Source organism: Rhinoderma darwinii, chromosome 3, assembly GCF_050947455.1.
Source record: "Rhinoderma darwinii isolate aRhiDar2 chromosome 3, aRhiDar2.hap1, whole genome shotgun sequence".
Taxonomy (NCBI): Eukaryota; Metazoa; Chordata; class Amphibia; order Anura; family Rhinodermatidae; genus Rhinoderma; species Rhinoderma darwinii.
The window spans coordinates 334,669,181-334,694,641 of record NC_134689.1 but is presented as its reverse complement, the minus strand read 5'-3'; the positions used below and the strand labels follow the sequence as shown (position 1 = coordinate 334,694,641).

At 43.7% G+C, this 25,461-nt stretch overlaps 1 protein-coding gene across 2 annotated transcripts in view; it reads right to left on the bottom strand.

The window, feature by feature from the left end:
- Positions 1-25,461, bottom strand: part of GLCE (glucuronic acid epimerase) — an 81,764-nt gene that overhangs the window by 42,326 nt on the left and 13,977 nt on the right. Inside the window, exon 1 of one of the 2 annotated variants that reach the window (XM_075858356.1) lies at positions 3,630-3,658. The exons of the other annotated variant lie outside the window; for it this stretch is intronic. The gene's annotated coding sequence lies outside the window, so the exon portion shown is untranslated. Of the gene's footprint in view, positions 1-3,629; positions 3,659-25,461 lie in introns of those variants that run through there. 2 annotated transcript variants of the gene reach the window in all.

Genomic DNA, 25,461 nt, shown 5'->3' with positions numbered 1-25,461 from the left:
TTACAGCGCCGATCATATTATGTACAAGATAGGGCACTTATAATGTGGTGACAGAGCCTCTTTAAATGGGTCATCTCTTGAAGGCAGCCCCCTTTCCATATGCTCTTTTATCGGATCACCAGGCCGGATTCACTTGAAAAGGGTCTTGTAGTGGTGAGGAAAAGAGCACAGCGTAGATAACACCCGCATCTCGCTGACAAACCATGAAAAGCGCTATCTTTTTATAACCTGTATTTAAGATAACATAAAAACCTTTGCCCAGCTCTCGAACTGATGCAGACAAAAAGGCAGCTCAGCAACTCAGCACAGCATTCGGGCATCTCTCCCACCTTGGCCAAACATGACTAATTTAGCGGAATATACAGATTGGCAAAGTGGCAGTAACTAGTTTCCTCTGACAGAACACAGTCCACCGAGCTTATCAGCAGCTTCCACCTTCTGTAGGAAAACACAGGAGCCGGTTTGTAACCCATTCAGTACTCAGCATCGCAAACTTCCCAGCACTGGTAGGCGAAGGCAGGAAATCTGGAAAATCGCTCAATAACTCCTTAGGGAACGCACAAGTAACAGCGTTGGGTATAGATTTCTACATCTATTGATTATTCCAGTTCTACAAATAGGAGGTAAAAATGCATACAGCTGAGTATACAGGTAACGTAGTAAGTACATATGCCATACAACGTAGTGATGTGGTCACGGAAGGAACATCTTCTCGTCAATGTACGGTCAGTTTTAAAAACGGACATCACACTATACAAGTCGAAAAGGCTATTCACACATACGTTTTTTTGTTTTTTTTAATGGGTCCGTGTGTGCGATCCGAGAAATTCCGTGCATGTCTTATTCTGGTAAGTCTTAACCGATCAGATTAGGGGATTCAAGTCTACGGGAGTCAGAAAAAAACGGATTACATATGGAATCCATCGGTGTGTGTGATCTGTTTTTAACAGCTTCGTTGCCAAGCAAAATTAAGTGAAACCAGAAAGTCTTGTCAGACACCGGCCTGCGTCAACCGGAGACGCTGCTGGAGCACGTTGGCTCCACATGGCTCTCATGTTGCTGGCCAAATCGACGAGAGAAGAGCCAGGCCGACAGAAAACTTTCAATAGGTTTGGAAGACCTGATCAGCAGCCAAAAAATATCCCAAAAATGATCCAACAAAGAAGTGGAATCAGACAGACAAAGCGCTCCATTTGATATAAAGCAAAATAGAAAAATGGAGTCCGTGCAATCATGTGACCTTCCTTGGGTGTTTTGAAGGGGTTAGGACTAAAATTGTGGAAAAAGTGACATCATGAGCCTCCTTCCGTTTCTTTTAGAGACGAGAAAAAAGGATGTCATCTGGGCTAGACAAACGGACACAACTCAGATGCAACACAGACTTGGCAAAAACAAAAACAACAGTTCGTTGTATCATTTTTTTCCCGGATACAGTCGTGAAAATGAAGCCTTACTAACAAGTGCTAAAAAAAAAAAATAAATAAAAAAGAAAACTGAATATAGAATATCTATACATTTTTCCCACCCAAATTAAATTACAAATATCTGTGGTGGACCTTTAGCACTGACCATCCTAAGCTTCTTGGTTCATGAAAAGAATGCCATAAAGTCTAGCTTTCTAGAGCACAAATAAAAAAATCACATAGTTATAAACATATTCCCATATAAACTCAACACAAACAACGCTGTCTGCTGTATACTATGTATACTAGAACAAAACTGGAGCGGTTCTCTCTCCATATGAGGCAACTTTGCAATAGTCTAACAACTAGGGTATGTGCACACACACTAATTACGTCCGTAATTGACGGACGTATTTCGGCCGCAAGTACCGGACCGAACACAGTGCAGGGAGCCGGGCTCCTAGCATCATACTTATGTACGATGCTAGGAGTCCCTGTCTCGCTGCAGGACAACTGTCCCGTACTGAAAACATGATTACAGCACGGGACAGTTGTCCTGCAGCGAGGCAGGGACTCCTAGCATCGTACATAACTATGATGCTAGGAACCCGGCTCCCTGCACTGTGTTCGGTCCGGTACTTGCGGCCGCAATACGTCCGTCAATTACGGACGTAATTAGTGTGTGCGCACATACCCCTACAGTTTTGTGTACACAGCTCCTGTGCAGACCTAGGTGCACCAGGTTGATGTAGCGGCTACACCATGGTTATAGACTACAAACAAACCCTGTATTAGCTGATCCTTCAGTCAGGTATTACTCTTCTGCTACTTGCTAACCTACTCCTAGTTACGCTCGAGGAATATATGGTCAGTGCAGGTGTGTTATATACCTGAAGAGACTTCTAATATGCATTTTCTCAAATCTAAGTTTGCACAGCCATGTCAATGTGATAGAGGAATGTGGGTGGGAAGAGGAATACAAACTAGAACATTGCAGAGATAGACAGCATGGCTCACAGGGAATGCCCACTAAGCTCAGGGCTTGCAGGTCCCCTAAGAAGGCATGTTAGAGAAAGCAAGTCTTGAAAATAAAATATAAAAGCAATGCAGAAATCAGCAAGAAAAGAATACATTATATTTTTTTTCTTTCCCCAGTGGCAAAAAGGTACCCTTTAAGGGTATGTTCACAGAGTTTTTTTTGCAGGAAATCAGCTCTGGTTTTTTTTAAGTGTTTTTTAAACAGAAAGATGGAATAAACACAAGCGTTTCTTGCCGAAAAAATGCATAAAAAACACGCGTTTATTTCCGTCTGCCATTGATTTCAATGGGGTTTCTGAGGCAAAAAACGCCTCAAGACAGGGCATGTCGCTTCTTCTTCCCACGAGTGTTTTTTTTTTTTGCTCGCGGTAAAAAAAAAACAAAAAAAAACAAAAAACACGCCTCCACCTCCCATTTTAATCAATGGGAGTCAATTTCGGCCGTTTTTTGCCGCGGCAAAAAAAACTGTGTGAACAGGGCCGAATACCGATTTTAGAGTAGGGACATGCAAATCATTCCCGATACCAGCAGTTATAGGAGTTTCATGGGTTTGCCATAGAAGCAAATTTCTCTAGCCATGGCTTTATTTTATTTTTAAGTCAGTGTCTTATGTTTCATGTGCATGAGATTAAAGGCTTTGGAATTTCAGTGACATTAGAGTTAATAAATAGAGATGAAACATTTAATCTAAGACACCGTGCACCCACTTTAAGCTCCTACATCTATTTCATACTTCGCGCACCCACCAGCACCTAATCTCATACACCATGCACCCACTGTAAGTGACTCATTTTATACACAGCGCACCCTCTATAATATACCATCTCATCAACTGTGCAGCAACTGTAAGCTCTTCTGCCTCATCTCATACACCTCATCTAATACAGCGTGCACCTTCAGTATGATCTCCTACCTCATTTTATATACTCTGGACCGATCCCATGTTCTCGTATACACCCTGAACTCACCGCCAGTAACAGCCCATCCAGCACCTGACTCCTGGAATATTTGGAGTCCCTTCTGATGGACCATACACCTGCTGTAACTTCTCGCGTGACATAGAATACCCTGGATATACCAGTTTCCTGGAAAAGTGACAGGATCTCATCTGCTGCCATATTCAGGACTCCCTCGTAACCCACCTGTCAATGCTGCATTTCATTTTGGTGGTACAAGAATATTCCCTACCTTGGATTTGGCGTCTGTGTCCTCGTTGGCCGACAGGCTTCAGACTGGAAGAGCTAATGAAGACCGCACATTTTCCGCCGTATAATCACACATGCTCTCAACGCCTCGGGATGAATTTAATAAACAAAGGCAGCTTTAATAATTCAGACTCTCACCCGCAGCAGCCGATGCGCCTGTCAGAAGCATTCTGTGGAGCAGGCGGTGAATTCCCTTCCCTTCTCACAGGCTTTGCATGTGTTTAGAGAGGACCTGGCTGGCTTCTGAAAACAATCTGAGCACCCCTTCCAGTCATTCACATCTTTGTAAAGACCAAACTGTGAATGTTTGGACTATGTGAACACACATCCGAAATCCAACGTCAATTCAAATAGATGGATACTGATCTGATGCCTGCTTTATATGTATTTCTATATAGAGCAACATACAAGATAAAAAAGCCAGGTCACTAATACATTGGTTTCTGTAAATAATCGTCAGCACATCTAGTTGACTTGGTCTGGACCAGAGTTATATTTGTAAGGCTATGTTCACACGCTTAACCAAAAACGTCTGAAAATACGGAGTGGTTTTCAAGGGAAACGGATGAAAATAAGCTGTGTGAACATAACCTTATTGGTCACGGCAGCTGTAATAAGAATCTTACAGAGCACAGTAAATGTTGCTAACGTTTTCATATTAGTATCTGAGCGATATCGCCATATTACTGACCATCTCTAGGATTCACTTTTGATTTTCCAATTTGTCCTTTGCATTTTGGGGGAAGTTGTTAAAAGTGTATTCTGGGCCTTAATGACGAAGCAATTTTTTTTTTTTCGTTTTCCATTGTCATATTCAGGCCATGTTCACACAGAGTTTGAAATTCCTGTAGGAATTCTGAGGCAGATTTTGACCTGCCTGGACTCTTTGCCGTGTTTTTTTAGCCACAGCCATTGAGCAACACGGGCAAAAAAAAAAAACTCTGCGAAAACAGCTTTCTCTGTCACCTATTGATGTCAATGGGAGGTCAGAGACGGAAATGCGGGAAGAAAGAGCCTAAGGCTGGGTTCACACGAGCACATTAACGTCCGTAATGGACGGACGTATTTCGGCCGGAAGTCCCGGACCGAACTCAGTGCAGGGAGCCGGGATCCTAGCATCACAGTTATGTACGATGCTAGGAGTCCCTGCCTCTCCGTGGAACTACTGTCCCGTACTGAAAACATGATTACAGTACGGGACAGTTGTCCTGCAGATGTGGCGTAAATATCATGCCACCTTTATTCTATGGGTCGATACAATAACGACGATACCAAATATGTATTGAAAACACTTTTGAACTAAAATAACTTTATTTTGCATCACTGCTTTCCAAGAGCCATAACTTTTTTTTATTTTTCCCGTCGATGTTGCCATATGAGATCTTGTTTTTCACAGGACTTAATTGCTACCATTTTGGCGTACATGGGATTAATCTTAATTATTATTTTTTGAGGGGGAAATGGGAAAAAAAATAGCAATTTTGCCGTTGTTTTTTGAATTTTATTTTTACAGCATTCACCTTGCGGTTTAAATAATACGCTAAATTAATTTTTGGGGTGATTACGATTGCAGCAATACCATATGTTTTTATTTCTATTTACTAAATAAAATAAAACTACTTTTTATGAAAAAAAAAAAAAGTTGATTTTTATTTCTGTGTACCTTTATTAATATTTTTTTTCACAATAACTTTTTCAGTCCCACTAGGGACTTCACTGTGCAATCTTTTGATCGCTTATATGTAGTATACCAAAGTATTATTGCCTGTCAGTATAAAACGGACAGGCAATCTATTAGGCACGACCCAATAGGCATATAGCCAGGGCAGGCCCACTATAGAATTTGCGGGCCGCCTACCAATGCTCTCTAAACTACTGAGATACAGCGGCCGCTAATGATCGTGGCATCTGAGGGGTTAAACGGTCACGATCGAAGTAAACTTGAAGTGAATGGGAGAAAAGGCTGTGACTCCCCACTAAAATATGTGTCAAAGATTTACAGTGAGAAAAAATAAATGAAGGGGAAGCAACGCTTGTACGAGCGCTGTGGCCCCTTCAAAAACAGCTGATTGGCGGAGGTCCCATACGTTTTTATTGGCTGGAAGGTAAGAATTAGTCTTACCGGTAAGTCAGTTTCCTTGAGTCCGCCATGACGGCACACTAGGAGGATGACCTCTTGACCTCTGTAGGGACAGGAAACAGAGGTTAAAAGGGTCCCACCCTCAGCCTCCCACCAGTGTGTACCATATCACTACACCGGAAGGAACTAGCTAATCCCAGCAGTATGTTAACTTCACATACCACATACCGGGTAAATGTATGCCGTCATGGGGGACTCAAGGAAACGGAATTACCGGTAAGACTAATTCTGACTTTCCATATCGTCCCCCATGACAGCACACTAGGAGAATACCAAATGAGATGATTTAGGGTGGGACTACCGCATGAAGTACTTTGCGGCCGAAGGCCAAGTCTCTACTGGATGAAAGATCTAGCCTATAGTGTCTTGCAAAGGTAAGGGAGCTGGTCCAAGTAGCTGCAGTACACATCTGGTCTAACGAAACTCCTCCCCTTTCTGCCCATGATGCAGCGTGCCCTGATGTTCACAGGAATGGACTTTCCCTCCAGGGAAGAACACATTTTAATTGTTGTCCTTATCCATCTAGCAATGGTAGTTTTTGTCCTTTCTTTTCCCCCAAAAATTGGACTAGGATTTTGGAATCTTTCCGCCAGTCTGCTGTGACATGTAAGTACTGTAAGACTGCTCTTCTCACATCAAGAGAATGAAATTCCTCTTCTTTTTGATTCCTGGGTCCTGACAAAATGAAGGAAGGACAATCTCCTGATTTCTATGAAAATCTGATACGACCTTTGGAAGGAAATTGGAATCCAGCTTTAGTACTATTCTATCATCTGTTATACTAAGGTACGGTTCTTCTATGGACAGCGCCTGTATTTCCCCCAGTCTCTTTGCTGTTGGTATCGCTATTAGAAAAGCCACCTTAAAGAGGCTCTGTCACCAGATTTTGCAACCCATATCTGCTATTGCAGCAGATCGGCGCTGCAATGTAGATAAGAGTAACATTTTGTTTTTTTAAAAAACGAGCATTTTTGGCCAAGTTATGACCATTTTTATATTTATGTAAATGAACCTTTCTTAAGTACAACTGGGCGTGTTTAAAGTTAAAGTACAACTGGGCGTGTATTATGTGCGTACATCTGGGCGTTTTTACTTCTTTTACTAGCTGGGCGTTGTGAATGGGAGTGTATGATGCTGACGAATCAGCATCATCCACTTCTCTTCACAACACCCAGCTTCTGGCAGTGCACAGACACACAGCGTGTTCTCGAGAGATCACGCTGTGACGTCACTCACTTCCTGCCCCAGGTCCTGCATCGTGTCGGACGAGCGAGGACACATCGGCACCAGAGGCTACAGTTGATTCTGCAGCAGCATCGGCGTTTGCAGGTAAGTCGATGTAGCTACTTATCTGCAAACGCTGATGCTGCTGCAGAATCAACTGTAGCCTTTGGTGCCGATGTGTCCTTGCTCGTCCGACACGATGCAGGACCTGGGGCAGGAAGTGACGTCACAGCGTGATCTCTCGAGGACACGCTGTGTGTCTGTGCACAGCCAGAAGCTGGGCGTTCTGAAGAGAAGTGGATGATGCTGATTCGTCAGCATCATTCACTTCTATTCACAACGCCCAGCTAGTAAAAGAAGTAAAAACGCCCAGATGTTACACACACAATACACGCCCAGTTGTACTTTAGAAAGTCTCATTTACATAAATATAAAAATGGTCATAACTTGGCCAAAAATGCTCGTTTAAAAAAAACAAAAAACGTTACTCTTATCTACATTGCAGCGCCGATCTGCTGCAATAGGAGATAGGGGTTGCAAAATCTGGTGACAGAGCCTCTTTAAGGGACAAGTGTTTGATATCTATTTCTTCAATTGGTTCAAAGGGGGGTCTAGATAGGGCCCTGAGGACCACGCCGAGTTCCCATTGCGGGGATGACTGTCTAATGGTCGGCCTTAGTCTTGAGGCTGCTCACATGAATCTTTTCACCCACCTGTGTTCCAATAGTTGGGTCTCAAAAAACGTGCTAAGTGCTGAGACCTGTACTCGGAGGGTGCTGGGTATAAGGCCTAGATCCAGCCCCCGCTGTAGGAAATCCAAAATCTGCTGGATGACTGGATGATTCTGATCCGGGGGTTGGTTTCCACACCAGGAGGTAAATTTCTTCCAAATCTTTGGATAAATAGCAGAGGTAACTGGTTTATGACTTGCTTTTAGGGTTATTACTTTCTACGATAAACCCTTTTCCCTGAGCAGTGCCCCTTCAGGATCCAGGCTGGTAGGTGAAGGTTCTGGAGACTCTGATGTCGTAGCAGCCCCTGTACGAGTAGATCTGACTTAAAGGAAGTACTATCGGCTCTTCCAGTGCCAATTCCCTCAGGATTGGAAACCAGGCCTTTTTTTGGCCAGAATGGAACAATCAGAATGATCCTCAGATCTTCCTTGTAAAGCTTTTGAAGCACCTTCGATATCAACGGGAGTGGTGGAAAGGCGTATGCTGCATCTGATGCCATTTCTGCCAGATGTTGGCCGGCAGGCTGAATCCCACGTGGGTAGGGATGCCGGCGGAAGTGCCACATTTCAGTCCGGCGTTAGTCTCACAGGACCGCATGTGGACGGGTGGATCTTCAACAAGGGGGAGGGAAAACCACAAGGTACGCTACCCCTAAGTGGAATTTCAGTTGAAAGGAGGAGACCCTCAATCCAAACCTCCACGTCAAGGTTAAATTTTGTTTAAGCAAATCCCCCCCTAAAGGGGAAGAGAATCCTCTCTTCATCCGGACTCCCGTAGGGACAGGAAATACACTGGTGGGAGGCTGAGGGTGGGGCCCTTTTAACCTCTCAGTTTCCTGTCCCTACAGAGGTCAAGAGGTCTTCCTGCTAGTGTGCGATCATGGGGGACGATATGGAAAACCCCTTTGAACTAATTTTTTGGCATAAAAAAAAACCTCACTGCTATCTTACTCAGTCCCATAGACCGTGAATGGAGCGGTTGCCATGCATGCGTACTACCACACCAGTCACAGAGAGGACTCGGGGACCCAATCGATCACACATTTATATTAATATTGTGGTGTGGCATGAGCTGTGGGAGACTCGTCTCCAGCCTGTGACGGAGGCAGTTCTGCGGCCGCGGTGGCCATATTGCGGCCTGCGCTGGGTGTGCCGAGCAGCGGTTGTTGCGTGGCTGCCGACAATAAATAAGAGCAGAGCGTGGAGCGGGTGATCCTGATCGGTGTGTCACTGCTTCCCCACCTCCTTCCCATGCGTCAATGCACCACAGAGAGGGTAGAGGACGTTCCTTTCGTCCTGGAAGTGACCGGGCAGCAGGAGCTCCGGTGAAGTGTGTCCTCACAGCACCATGTCCTGGCCACTCCCACTCTTTATTAGAAACCTGAATTTACACACAGAAGTGCATATAATATGAGATAAGTGGATACAACTTCCCTTAGAAATGCTTTCTCAACGCTAGACCACACAGAACCAAAGATGCAGAAGAACAGAACATCCCAAGCAACTTCTAGCGTTCTCCTGCGCTGCAACACAACCAAAACCATAAATCCTACCGTATAATTATGCTCATATATTGATCTGGCCTTTAATTAGCCCAAGCCATCAAAAAGGAGGCAGTGGGTGGACAAGCTTAGTGGTCTAGACAGATGTGCCTAGATCGTTAAGAAGCCACTAGCGATTCATGCGATAATCTTTACTATAGACATAATTCTAGATTAAATTAAAAAGAAGACACCATTGGGGAAAACACTTCATTCTGGAAAATACCAGTGGAGAGCACTTTATAGGTGGTATGGAATAAAGAAAGAGATCGCTTCCATCGTAGCTTTACAGTTCACACCAGAAGGCTAGCCAGGTGTAAACCTGGACTGAATCTGCTCTACAATCCATTTGTTCCAGCAGACAACTGATGGCAGATATAAAAGCAAAATAAAAGGTGGGATCCATATTTTTTTGGTCAGTGATCAGCTTAGGATCTTTAAGAAAAAAAGTACATTTTGTACCTGCTTAAATTAGAAACCAATATTATTGACAATAGGGCTGGGCGATTATGACCTAAATCAGTCACGATTAATTGAACATGTAACCTGGACTACGGTTAATAAGGGGTTTTAGACCACACCACTTTTTGCATGCCACATCCCCCTACTTGCATGTCATGCCATTAATTTATTATAGATCCGCTGAGCCTGCTGTATACTACTGTATAGAATATACCCACGATACTGCCCCTTGAGGTATAATGTCCCTATAGCTGTCCCCGCAGAGTGTAATGCCCCCCATAGCTGTCCCCACGCTGTATAATGCCCCAATAGCTGCCCCACTCAGTCCCTATTCAGTATAATGCGCCCCATACAGCCCCAATGGTGCCTAATAAAAAAAAATACAGACTCACCTAACCCCATTCTAACGAATAAAAGATCCCTCTGCTCCTCCGGTTTGTGTGGCTCGGCGCATATTTTCAGGTTCCGGTGCACTTGCAGCATATACCGGAGTTTCACGCATCCTATTGGTCCACGGTGTCCTCAATGCCCGCCCCATTTACTTCTTAATTAGCCTCAATACTCACGTGCCACAGCAAGCACACAGTGCCGTCCCCAATGGTATATACACGGATATCTGTTATATACAGGGTTGATGGTGTTATATACAGGAATAATGGGGGTTATATACAGGGATGATGGTGGGCTGGTATATACAGAGATGATGGGGTAATATACAGGAATATTTGGGGTGTTATACAGGAATAATGGGGGTCATAAACAGGGACCCCCATCATCCTTGTATATAACCATCATCTGTGTATATACACCTTTGGGGCGGGCATTGAGGACTGTGGACCAATAAGCTGCCTGGAACACAGGTATATGGTAGAAGTGCAGCGGACTGAATACATTCGTGCTGAGCCACTCACGGCTTAGGACAAAACAGGCGCGAGGCAGTGACGTCATCGCGCCTGTCTGCGCCGAGCTGTGAGCGGCCAGCATTATAGCGTGAATAGTAGAGCAGGGAACTGATGGCTCCCTGCTCTATGACGACTCCCTGCTCTATGACGACTCAACTGTATCTGCGTCCTGAGGATACAAATACAGTTTAAAGAGGCTCTGTCACCAGATTTTGCAACCCCTATCTGCTATTGCAGCAGATCGGCGCTGCAATGTAGATTACAGTAACGTTTTTATTTTTAAAAAACGAGCATTTTTGGCCAAGTTATGACCATTTTTGTATTTATGCAAATGAGGCTTGCAAAAGTACAACTGGGCGTGTTGAAAAGTAAAAGTACAACTGGGCGTGTATTATGTGCGTACATCGGGGCGTGTTTACTACTTTTACTAGCTGGGCTTTCTGACGAGAAGTATCATCCACTTCTCTTCAGAACGCCCAGCTTCTGGCAGTGCAGACACAGCCGTGTTCTCGAGAGATCACGCTGCGACGTCACTTCCCTAGGTCCTGCATCGTGTCAGACGAGCGAGGACACCGGCACCAGAGGCTACAGATGATTCTGCAGCAGCATCGGCGTTTGCAGGTAAATCGATGTAGCTACTTACCTGCAAACGCTGATGCTGCTGCAGAATCAACTGTAGCCTCTGGTGCCGACACGATGCAGGACCTGTGAGTGACGTCACAGATCTGCACTGCCAGAAGCTGGGCGTTCTGAAGAGAAGTGGATGATACTTCTCATCAGAAAGCCCAGCTAGTAAAAGTAGTAAACACGCCCCGATGTACGCACATAATACACGCCCAGTTGGACTTTTACTGTAAACACGCCCAGTTGGACTTTTGCAAGCCTCATTTGCATAAATACAAAAATGGCCATAACTTGGCCAAAAATGCTCGTTTTTTAAAAATAAAAACGTTACTGTAATCTACATTGCAGCGCCTATCTGCTGCAATAGCAGATAGGGGTTGCAAAATCTGGTTACAGAGCCTCTTTAAACTGGAAAAACAAAACTGAAATGCGCAAGATGACCTCTGTTATCTGCGTGAAATTTCAGTTTCGTTTTTTTTCAATTGCCCAACTACAATAAAACTGAAAATTTAAAGGGAAGTTCACACAGGTTTTTTTTTTTTCAGGCAAAATAAAATCTGCCTTAAAATCCCAATCTGCCTCAACATGGGAAGATTTGAGCTTTTTTGGCGCAGATTCCGACACTATTTCCGCGTCAAAATTAGTGCCAGAAAACTGTGAACTGGGCCTTACATTGAATATATACAGTACAATTTTCTCCCTCCAGGGCTTAATTTTACATAAGTACAGTATGAAAGCAAAGGAGTACATTCTAGATTCTTTATATAGTAACTGGTAACGAGACTGCTAATATGGCCTATTGTTCTTGCTCACTGAAGGGGATAAGCATTACATTAATAGGAAATCACAAAAGCGCCATTCGTGTGTGTTATACCGTAAATAGTTTTTTCTATATTGGAGCATAAAAGGGTAGTTAATGTATGATTGACTGGTACTACAACGGTAAAGAAAAGGCCATGGGGGTCTAAAATCAAAACAGAGGCCATATGTAACCTTGTTCTGGTCCTAGGAACAGATGAATTAAAGAGCATGCCTGCCTAAAATTAAAAAAAAAAAAAAAAATCGCCTGTAAATTTAAAGAACACATTATCTTCAAATTTTGCTCAGCAGTTTCATAATACTGGATTTTGAGGAAGAATAGTTGACAAAACCTCACTTTGAGCTGTACCGGAAATGCTCAGTTCTCACCCGGCTGCAAGCCTAAGGGTATGTTCACACGGCCTATTTACGGACGTAATTCGGGCGTTTTTGCCCCGAATTACGTCTGAAAATAGCGCCTCAATAGCGCTGACAAACATCTGCCCATTGAAAGCAATGGGCAGACGTTTGTCTGTTCACACGAGGCGTATATTTACGCGCCGCTGTCAAATGACGGCGTGTAAATAGACGCCCGCGTAGAAGAAGTGACCTGTCACTTCTTTGGCCGTAATTGGAGCCGCTATTCATTGACTCCAATGAATAGCAGCGCTAATTACGGCCGTAATTGACGCGGCGTTCAAGCGCCTGCACATGCCGGTACGGCTGAAATTACGGGGATGTTTTCAGGCTGAAACATCCCCGTAATTTCAGCCGTTACGGACCCCCGCCGTGTGAACATACCCTTATTCACACAAGCATTTTGGAATTTGGAGATAAAAAGCAAATAGCATCAGGTCTCATGCACAAGGCTCAATTACTGCTCAATTTTTTAGGGAACCATAATAGGTTCCCATAGAGGTGCATCTACCGTACCTCTGCATTTATACAAGACACAAAGATGTTTTTCTCAGTCGGATTGCGTACAAATGATGTGTGCAGAAGACCTTTAGGATCCTTTTTGTACATTTTTAACTCTGTGTGTGTGAATATTATATCCCAGCTCCATTTTCTTCTGCTGTCCAGTCACAAACACGGATCCAATACAATAAAAAATAAAAGGTTAAATATTCTTTCGGATTCTGTTGAATTATGTGGGGAGATGCAGTGGTCTCAATCCCCAGCATGACCCGACAGCTGCTGGCTTAGGTAGACCAACATTTCTCTGGAATGGAAAAACGTTGCACACGTTTTAAAAAAAATTTGCACACATTCCCATCAAATTCTCCAAATTAAAAAAACAGTCGCACATAAGGGGGGGTTGGACACATCCAGATGCTTTATTAACACGTGTTCACCCGCTTCACCCCGTTCTGTACTTGAATGAAAGCCAAAACCAACGCTTTGAGGGCAGCAACAATTTTTGCTGCCCTTTTATTGGTCCCAATTTTACATATAGTAAATCACTGTGGTTCTCTTAACAGTGTGTTCGCCCCAATGTCCCTCAGAAGCCAGTCTGCTCTTTCCTCCTGCAGCAGACTGGGCTTCTCTTTCAGGTCAGCATAGGAGATGCAGTAACTAGCGTCGGCGTCAGTAAGGCTATGCTCCACAGCGACTTTTGATCGTGTGAGGGTCGCTCAACCTCAATTCTTCCCCGAAGGAGGGGGGTATTTGCGAACAACTGGCAGCAGTCGCAAAAACGACAACAATGTGTGAATTATTACTATCATCACTCGGCTTATCCCCCATAGGGGAACACGGAGGTCGCGTTATGGTGGCAAGAACATGTGATTTCACCGTGACCGTGGAACGCTAGCCTTACAGTGAAGGAACCCCAGAATCAGGGAAGCTTCACGGTTATTTCAATAAAAGTTTTGGGAAATACATGTGATCACTTTTTAAATCAATTGTAACCATTCAATTACGGTTAACTTTCTTTTAAGGTTGAGGAGCACGTAGCGTTGGCAGCCGAAATCCACATAGTGGGCACAGATTACAAATTGATAGTAAACAGCTGCACGATGCAGTATTACTGGCGAAATTGTGCGCCCATTAACTATCAATTTGTAATCTGTATGGAGGTTTTTGGCTGATGCTAAATGTGTCCTCACCCTAAGGCCTGATTCAGACGAATCAGGCGTGTCGTTTTTGCGCACGCAAAACACGCAGCGTTTTACCTGCGCAAAAGCTACTTACCTGCTCCATGAGGCAGCATCATATGATGCGCGGCTGCGTGCTTTTCGCGTAGCCGCCATCATTATGACACGCCATTTGGATGTTTGTTTACATTCATCCTATTGACAGCTGTTGCGCGAAACAGGCAGTTCGCACGGAAGTGCTTCCGTGCGACCTGCGTGGTTTTCATGCACCCATTGACTTCAATGGTGCGTGATGCGCGAAATACGCCGAGATATTGAACGTGTCGCGCTTTTTACGCAGCGGACAAACGCTGCGCAAAAAGCACGGACTGTCTGTACTGACCCATAGACTTCTATTGGTCCATGCGTGTCGCGTGAAAACCACGCGGCCTGCACGGACGCAATTCACGTTCGTGTGAATCCGCCCTAAATCGCACAATTATTCGCATTCCTGAACTCCATGCATCGGATCTGCATGGCGTTTGTCTGTCTGTGCTCCCAGAAGACACACTGCTCATGGACAAACATACAAATCAACATCAGCTAAGACCAGGTCTATAGGCCGAATGTATAAGAAAATAACGGAGCAGTTGCCTATAGCAACCAATCAGATCATTTCTTGATTGTATAACTTGTACTGGGAAACATAAAATCTTGCATTTGATTGGTTGCTATGAGTAACTGCTGCACTTTTCCTTTCCACTAGTTTTGAAGTCTCTTTTGTGTCTATGGGCGAGAGTATAAAGTGAGGAAGATCTGCCTTCAGGCTGCCGCTGTCATCAACAAGTGATAACCGTCTGTGCAGCTGGATGGATGTGTTTCATCCGCTACGTGCCAATGACTTATGGTGAAGTATTATCCAGGCCTTCACATAACTGCTCAGAGAATCAAGAGAAACCGCAGCTGCAGGCTGTGCACATCTGTCGCTCTCTGCAAGGTGCCACGTATGTTACCTCGCCTGGTAGAGGAGGGGGTGGCGGGTTGGATCCCTCGTCTAGATCTAGAAATAGAACTTTCTTTTCCATACGGAGAGAATTTGTGAAGGCTCGAGCGTCTGACTGGATTCTTTGAAGGCTTGCCCATCTCCAGCACTTTAGCGGAATGTACGTCGCTGGGACAGATTACAGCTTTGGAGGCACAGCTGTTATACAGCCATGTCTGCCCGAATATCATTTTTTTTAAATTTTTAATATGTGGCTCAATTATAGAAAAAGGCAGAGGATTAGGATTATAACATATCCACATTTACTCAACATCTCCTAAAGCGATCCTATTCAGAAGCACCCTATGTATATCATATGAACTGAAAGCCACATCCTCACAAGTCCACCGCAAGATGGAAGAGAGAATGAATCTTTACAACAGCCTTATTACATTATGCCATTTGAAGTTTTTATGGATAGCAAAAAGGCAAGCCGCAGTTTTCACATACTCTGTCCGAAACTGCATCTTCCCATCCCCCTTCCTCAGATTCAAAGACTGGGGGGGGGGGGGGGGGGGGAATAAACATACACACACATACATACACACACACACACACACACACACACACACACACACACACACGGTGGTGAAAATGTCCTATCTGAAGAGGTACAGATTGCTGAAGATTAGCCCAGAATATCCCATTTATCCCTACATGACACATTCTCTGAATTATATAGTCCTGCAAATAAAAAATAAAAAAACGGGACAAAAACAAACACATTTCAGCCCAAGACAAGAATAGGTCAGTGGGATGAGTAGTCGTATCCCGCAGCATCTTACATTTAGCCTGCCATTACTGCCACAGGGGTTAGAAAAATCCTCGCTGATCTCTCCAAATATTTAGACAGCTTTTAGTATTGCAGCACGGCTGTCAAGTAAACAAGTGGCTCTCAGACTCTAGAGAATCTCCCCATTATATAAGCAAAACAGAAAATAATGGCACAAACACCCCCGCCTGCCAGACGGCTCTGGAACATTAAATATTTAAGGATTAAAACAAAGTCTCCAGACGATCCGCTCCAAAGGTTTAAATATTGAAGCTATTTTTCACGCTTGCATTACGAATATATTCCACTTTTCCCATCGACGTGCCTAGTTAGAGGAGGAGTTAGACAAATGTACATTTTCTCAGTATAGTATACATATAAGATTATGTATTCTTCATCCATGGAGACTTGTCACAGTTATCAAATCCAAAGTGCTGAATGTAAAATGAACATGCATGCAAATATTTACATAAAAATCTTACAAGAGAGGTTCATACAGAAGATAAGACACATTCACAATCCAGGTAGATGGGGGGGGACGACGACTGTAAATTGCCGCGGATCCACAGTAATTCCGCCATGTCTAAACTCAACCGCTGGATTCCATCTGCCAACTCTGTATTTAGGAAGAATAGGAGCAAGTTCTCCCAACCTGGCAGGTATTCTAGATTTCTCAACAATGGAGAATGACTTGTTTAGGGCCTGTTCACATGTGCGTTGGAGGCTCCGTTAAGAAAACAGCGCAGTACGATGTGCCATTGTTTCCAGTAATACAACGGACACCATGAGGGAAACCCGACGGAACCCCTTAACCCCTTCACGTACCTGGACATCCCAGTACGTTCTGGTGCAGGGGGGAGACGTATAGAGCGCATACGGTGCAGGTGTCAGCTGTGTATCACAGCTAACACCCAGGACTAAAGGCCAGGAACAGCGATCGCGCTGTTCCAGGCCGTTTAATCCCTCAAATGCTGCGGTCAATCGCGACCGCAGCATCTGAGGCGTTAAAAAGAGACAATCGGGGGTGCCAATGGTTGTCATGGCAGCCCAGGGGCCTAATGAAGGCCCCCAGGTCTGGCTTCACGTGGCAGGGCTTAACAGAAGGCTAACGATCGCTGGTTCAAGTCCCCTAGGGGGACTAATACAATGTGTAAAAAAAAAAGTGAAATAAAGATTTTAGTACTGTAAGTAAATAAAATATTAAAAATTCAAAAAAAATATCCCTTTTCCCATTTTTTCTTTAAAGTGATGTAAAAAAAAGTAAACAAAATTGGTATCGCTGCGTCCGTAAAAGTTTGGACTACTACAATATAACATTATTTAACGTGTGCGATGTACCATGCAAAAGAAAAAAATTCGTTGGAGGCAGGATTGGTACATCCGCTGCAGTTATCTTCTTTATTGCATACCGCTTTTGGTATTGCTCCCTGCCAATGTGAAACGACGCATATTATTACGAGATGGCATGGAAATCCCTGAGGTCCTCGTTTAAGCTTCCTCAGCGCTTATCTCCACACATGAATCTATGGGGACACCCAGGTTTCCCACAGGTGAGGGATAACTCTCACTTTCAGCGTGAGCATCTCCACACTTAGCCATATCCTACATCCTTCTGAAAATCGTGTAATGACTTTTCAGGAGTTAGTGGACATCCTTAAAGGAAAGGTGTCACGAAAAAAAAAAAAATTTGATATCAATTTGCATTTAGCGTTTTATTATAAAATCTTTTATTTATTTATGTGTGTGTTTGTTTTTTACTTTTACTTCACTATGGGGGCTGCCATTTTGTTTTTCATCTCTGTATGTGTCGATTAACGACACATACAGAGATGGAATACGGCAGCTACAGTGCATAGGAGTCAATGAACGGGAGCCGTTCCATTGACTTTGCTCTATCCTGCGCAGACGCAGGTCAGAGTCACACAGAGCAGAGCAGCTGTTTGCAGGGAGAGAGCAGGCGCCATCTTGAAGACCAGCTGCACTGCAGGTAAGGTCTGTGTCTCTGCATGTCCCACTCTCTATCTCACAGACCGCCGCTCTCGTAACATTCCCAAACAGTCTCAGCACAACTAGAGAGATTTATCGTTCAGGGGTCTGGGAAAGCTGGGTGACCACCACTACCCCTCCTACTGGAGTGTGAGAGGTTCATTAGTCACATCCCTAAACACTCCAGTATGAGGGGTAATGGTGGTCACCCAGCTTTCCCAGACGCAGATATAACCAGGAAAGGGCTGGATGGACGGGCTGAGGGTGCACAGGGTTTTTGGTGACCCCCTCTGTCATGTGATCGGACCTAGGTCACCGGTTCATCAGACGGGGTTCATGTGACTATATCTCTGTCCATAACAAGAGACAGTGCACTCAGGACAAGCCCTGCCCTCATACCGTAGTTGTGGTTCTGTCTGCGGTGATGGCGGTGGGTGGCTCTGACACCCGCCTCCCCCGTCGGGTCATCTCAGGACAGAAGGGGTGTCCGGATTGGTGACACAGCGCCGCACCTGTCCTCAGGTTTTGTCTGGTATTGCAGTTCACCTCCATTGAAGTGAATAGGACAGAGCTGTAATACCACACACGACCTGACATGTTTTCCTGGACAACCCCTTTAAGACTTTTCCCGTGTGTGTGTGGCAGAGCGGAGTGTGCACGGGCGCCGCTGATACTTCATAGCCGCCTATCAGCTGTTTTGAAGAATCAGTGGCGAGCACCCCCCCCCCCACACACACACAAATCCCCCAAACACGCAAAATCAAGTGTAATCAAGAGTTTTTAATGTGTTTTTTTTTGCACGTAAAATTGTGCAAAAAAAAAAAACAAAACATGTCAAATACACAGCGTGTGAACCGGTCAACTGAAAAGTCATTCACTTCACTTTCATCATTCTAAGGCTGGGTTCACACGACCTATTTTCAGGCGTAAACGAGGCGTTTTACGCCTCGATTTACGCCTGAAAAGACGGCTCCAATACGTCGGCAAGCATCTGCCCATTCATTTGTGCCGGCGTCATGTAATTTTACGCGTCGCTGTCAAAAGACGGAGCGTAAAATAAACAGCCTCGGCAAAAAAGTGCAGGACACTTCTTGGGACGTAATTTGAGCCGTTTTTCATTGAATTCAATGAAGAACAGCTCCAAATTACGGCCGTAATTGACGCCTCGCAAAACGCGAGTACCAGCAATTACGTCTGAAATGACGGAGCTGTTTTCTCCTGAAAACAGCTCCGTCATTTCAGACGTAAATGCAGTTAGCGTGTGCACATACCCTAGGGGTATGTTCACACACGTTTTCAGTTGAAAAATCGGAAGCAGAACGCCTACAAGCATCTGCCCATTGGTTTCAATGGGAAATACGGCGTTCTGTTCCGACAGGGCGTTTTTAACGTGGTAGTTTTCCAAAAACGGCACGTAAAAAGACGCCCGACCAAAATGAAGTGCACATCACTTCTTGGGACGTTTTTCATTGACTTTATAGAAAAACAGCTCCAAAAACGGCCGTTAAAAAATGCGAGTTTGATTAAAAAATTGCTGAAAATCAGGAGCGGTTTTCCCTTTGTTTAGTAAGCGTGTGAACATACACTTAGCCTTTTGGTGTGTCCTAGAACTTCTTCCAGCTGCAGAATCACACCCAATATGGCTGCCGGACACTGCTTAGCAATTTGAAGACACCTTTACCTGGCTTGCGAGAGGGGGGGTGAGGTTCCCTCCCACATTTACAGCAGCTGTGAGTCAGGTTGCTTTGCCTTATTCACCTTGCTGTAATTCTGGGAAGTGCTCGCCCTGGTGGCCAACATTGGAAAACATGTCAAATTATTATTTCATTTTTAATACTTTCCACCATACGGGAAAAAAAATAAAATACAGCAAAAAAACTTAAAAAATATAATAGAAATAAGTAACGACACTTAAAAAAAAAAGTTTTAATTTGCGACACATTCCCTTTAATGTCCCCTCACATCATTATCTGGCTTATTGTCAGTTACGTTCCTTTTTACGTTCTCTATTACGAGACGTTTCACTGGTATGCCTGGATAACCTCTATTGATTCTCTAGTTAGCTCTCCTCCATCTAAAATCTCCCTATCACTTCTTTATAAGACATTTAGGGCTCGCCAGGGGGGGATCTACATCTGCACTTTTGTTTAAAGCCTGGAATAGAGAGTTCCCGGTCCCAGATCTGTCCCAACAAATTCTGAAAGGGTGGTTGAGAGTGAGAAAGGCGGTAGTAAATGAGCAATGGCGTGAAACACATTTTAAGTTTATACATCGTGCTATTTATGGATTCAATATACCCCCGCATCCAAATGCGCCTGATAGACTGGTGGCTTGCCCAAGGTGTGCAACTCCCAAAACAGATGATCTTCATGGCTTGTGGAGGTGCCCCAGACTCATCCCGTATTGGGCCGAGATATTACAATTTATAAAGGATACTTGGGGACTCACACTTACCTTAGACCCTTTATCTCTTTTGTTCCACATCTTTCCTGAACTTCCTTGTGTACCACAAGCCCTCCAGGTATTTTTGCTGATTGCTAAAAGGTGCTTATTGGCTCAATGGCTTACGCCTCTTATACCTACACTTGCGGACCTAATGTATCAGATGAAAAAAGCTATACTTATGGATAAATTAGATATAGAACGTACACCGGAGGCCAAAGCTCCTAAATTTTTCCAGAAATGGAAGGTCTTTGTGTGCAAATATTATCAACAAAGTGAGATTGCGGAGTTGATGGCTCCATTTCAATATACGTCCTGGTATTTGACCAGAGCGGTTGCGGGGACGTTAGGGAACCTGGGACCTGGGTGAAGGTCTGTTGCAAGGAGAGGGGGTATAGGACGCTCACAGGAGTCGCTCCATATGACTATTAGACCTGATGTTCTATTTTCTTCTATTTGGAAAAAATAAAAATTCTCATGTAGACTGATTGAAATCTGATGGGTCCTTGAGCTATGGTGGGGGGGGGGGGGGGGGGGTTATGGTTGATTGATTAGCTACTTTGTTCTAATGTTGATTGTAATAAAATGTATCTTGAGGCACATGCGCGATATTGTGAATGCGGTAAGACAATGTATATCCTGTCATTTCCTATGATGTATGTCGTTGTTAGAGTACATTCTCTTTCCTCATGCATTGCTTTTGATATGTTACGTACATTACTTTGTAATAAATGTTCTGAAAATTCAATAAAAATTTGTTTAAAAAAAAAAAAAAATGTAAATTTAAACCGCCAAAAATCTCTGCAGTTGGTCCACAACAAAAAGTTATGTACCAAAAGTGGTACCGATAAAAACTACAGGTCGTCCTACAAAAAATACTTTTTAAAAAAAAGTAGTAGACAAAATAGCGCAGCATTCGGAAATAAAATTGTGCAATAAACCGATGGACACTATGGCGGAAACAATTAAAGTCAATGGATTTTGTCGGGTGCCGATGGTGTCCATCATACAACGGATCCAGTGTTTCTGGTATTTTTGTTGCTCTGCTCCTATGACGGGGCAGAGCAACGAAAATACTGAACGCAGATGTGAACGAGGCCCAAGTGAGTCAAACCTAGAAAGATCAGCATTAATACATAGGTGGGTAATGATTAACCCCTTAGGTACCACATATACGCCTTTTCACAACAGCCTAGTCTAAGTTCTACATGGGCAACCCGTGCAGGGTGGAGCGTGTGTTCGGCTGTCTGATGAAAGCCGGACTCCTGCTCGAACGGTAGCGATCGAAGTTGCCTTCGATCGTGGCTGTTTAACACCTTAAATGCTGCGTTCAACAGTGACCATGGCATTTAAGTGGTTTACAGAGTAAAGGGGCTCCCTCTGTCACCCATCGGCAGCCTGCAAATGTGATTGCCAGCCTCCGATGGGATGCCATGAAAGCCGGGGCCTAAAAAAGCCCCCATGCCTGTCCTGGCTATATGCCTATTAGAGACATGGCCTAATAGATTGCCTGTCAGTTTTACACTGACAGGCAATAATACTTTGGTATATACCAAAGCATTTTACAAGCGATCTTACAAGCGATCAAAAGATCACATAGTGAAGTCCTCTAGTGGTACTGATAAAACTAATAATAAATAAAAGTTCTTAATAAAGATGCACAGAAGAAAAAAAATTCTAACATTAAAATAAAAGACACACACACACACACACACAATCGCCATGATCATTATGATCCAAACAATAAAGTTAACATATAATTTAAACTGCAAGGTGAACTCTGTAAAAACAAAAATGCAAACATCGGAATTGCTATTTTTTTTCCATTGCTGCCCAAAAAAGTCCCATGTACCCCTCTTGCAAAAAACAAGCCCACATATCCATTAAAGGGGTTTTCCAATCCTTTTTTTTTTTTTTTTAAATCAATGCAATGTTCCTCTATTAATATATTAGTGCGCTCTGACTATCTTTTTCTTGATAATAAATGGTTTTAGTAACATAACTCCCTATTGTTTACCTTGAGAGGTTTGTTTTGCTCAGTAAGTTCATTCCTCTTCTCTTCCTGTGTTTCTCCTCCCTGCATGCACTGCTCTAGTCCCAGCATGCAATGTGCATGCAGCAGTGCACTTGCTCCGCCTACTACACCCAGCTCTACTAACTTCTGCAATCCCAGTCTTCATTTTGGTGCTCTCATTCTATTACTGATAGCACAAGCTGAAATCACTGGATATCTGCGTTTTTAACCTCTTAACGCCGAAGGGCGGATATATCAGTCCTCTGCAGCTGCTAGTTCGCGCAGGAGGAGGGATATATCCGTCCTGTGATGGCGCGGGTACTGCCAGTGTACCCACGCGATCAGCGGCAGGAGCACGGCTGTTATACACAGCCTGGCTCCTGCTGCAACTGCGGGAATCGAAGCGCGCTCCGATTCCGGCAGTTTAACCCATTAAATGCCGCTGTCAATAGTGACAGCGGCATCTAATGTGTTTGACAGAGGGAGGGAGCTCCCTCTGTTTTATACTGACAGGCAATAATGCTTTGGTATATGAAGTATACCAAAGCATTATATATGCGATCGGCACATCGCATAGTGAAGTCCCCTGGTGGGACTAAAAAAAAAATGTCAATCCGTTAAATAAAGTTGGTGAAAAAACAAAAAAAAAATTACAGTGAAATACTTTTTTAAAGTAAAAGTGTCAAAACAAATCACACATACACATATATGGTATCCCCGCGATCGTAACCACTTGAACAATAAAATTAACACATTAATTAAACCGCTGGATGAACGGCGTCCAAAAAAACAACGGCAAAATTCGCTCTTTTCTCCCATTCCCACCATAAAAAATTAAATAAAAATTAATCTAAGTCCTATGTACCCCAAAATAGTACTAATGAAAACTACACATTGTCCCGCAAAAATCAAGCCCACGTACGGCCACAGACGGAAAAATAAAACCGTTACGGCTCTTGGAATGCGGTGATGCAAAAACAAGTAATTTTTTTCTAAAAGGGTTTTTATTGTGCACAACATAAAACCTTTACATATTTGGTATCCCCGTAACCGTGCCGAGCCATAGAATAAAGTTAACATGTTATTTACGCTGCATAGTAAACGGCGTAAATTTATAACGTGAAAATCAATACTGGAATAGCTGCTTATTTTCAATTCTCTCCTAAAATAAAGTTAATGAAAGTTAATATATTATATGCATCTAAAAATGGTACAATTACAAAATACAACTCGTCCCGCAGAAAACAAGCCCTTATACGGCTATGTCGACGGAATAAAAAAAAAGTTACGACTCTTGGAATGCGACCATGAAAAAACAAAAAATAATCCAAAGGTCATTAACGTGCAAAATGGCCTGGTCATTAAGGGGTTAAACGTTTTGAAGAGGTCTTGTGGTACCAAAACAGTGGAAACCCCCAAAAGGTGCCCCCATTTTGGAAACTAGACCCCTTGAGGAATTAATTGTAGTTTTCTTGGGGTGCATGCGGCTTTTTGATCAGTTTTTATTCTATTTTTAAGTGGCTTGGTGACTAAAAAAACAGCAATTCTACTATTGTTTTTTTATTCTATTTTTGTTACAGCGTTCACCGTGCGCTATAAATGACATATTCACTTTATTCTGCGGGGCGATACGATTAGGGCTCATTTACACGAGCGTGTTATACATCCGTGCAACGCGCGTCGCAGGGACCTATGTTAGTCTATGGGGCCGTGCAGACAGGTGCGTGATTTTCACGCAGCGTATGTCCGCTGCGTGAAGCGCAAGACGTCCTATATTTGTGCGCTGTTCGCACATCACGCACCCATTGAAGTCAATGGGTGCGTGAAAACCACGCATGTGGCACGGAAGCAATTCCGTGGGACGCGCGTGATTCGCGCAACAGCACTGTAAAGGATGAATGAAAACAGAAAAGCACCACGTTCTTTTCTGTTTACAAACATCCAAACGGAGTGTCATAATGATGGCGGCTGCGCGAAAACCAGGCAGCCGCGCATCATAAAGGGCTGACACACGGAGCTGTTAATTGCCTTTTGCGCACGCAAAACGCCGCGCTTTTTGCTTGCACAAAATGCACACGCTCGTGTAAACTCGGCCTTACGGTGACACCAGATGTTTATAGTTCTTTTATGTCTTATGGCGTTTGCACAATAAAATACGTTTTGTAAAAAATCATTCACTTTTTGTGTTCCCTTATTCTAAGAGCAAGAACTTTATTATTTTTCCATCAATAAAGCCGTGCGAGGACTTATTTTTTGCGTAACGAACTGTAGTTTCGATCAGGACCATTTTTCGGTACATGCGACTTTTTGATCTATTTTTAATAAATTTTTTGGGAGGTGAAGTGACCAAACAATTGTGATTTTGGTACGGTTTATTATTATTTTCTTTTACGCCGTTCACCGCGCGGGATAAATAACAAAATATTTTTGTAGTTCAGGCCGTTACGGACGCGGCGATACCAATTATGTATAGTTTATTTATTTATATATTTTTATTAATAAAAAAGGACTGATAAGGGAAAAAAAGGGGATTTTTTTTAACTTTTATTTTCTTATTTTTACACATCTTTTTTTTTTACTTTATTACTTTGTCCCACTAGGGGACTTGAGGGCAGGAGGCTCTGATCGCTATTCTAATACAATGCACTACATGCGTAGTGCAGTGTATTAGAACTGTCAGCTATTCACTGACAGCAAGCATAGTGGGTCCTGACTTTGTCAGGACCCATTAGGCTTCCGTCGATGGCATAGCCGGACGCCATTGTTTGGTGTCCGGTTGCCATAGTAACCATCGCCGGCCGCTATCGTGTAGCAGGCCGGCGATGGTAACTTAACCCCTAAAAAGCCGCGATCTCTATTGAACGCGGCTTTTAAGGGGTTAGACAGCGGGGACACAGCGATCGGTCCCCGCTGTAGGAGCTGCGGCAGCTGCTGTACGAGACAGCAGCTGTCACAGCTCCTGCACCTGTCGGGAAGACGGCCGAAACGGCCGTTATTCCCGCAACTTCGTATTCCGTCGGTAATTTATAAGGGGTTATAATTTAACAGAGCATGCGCGGT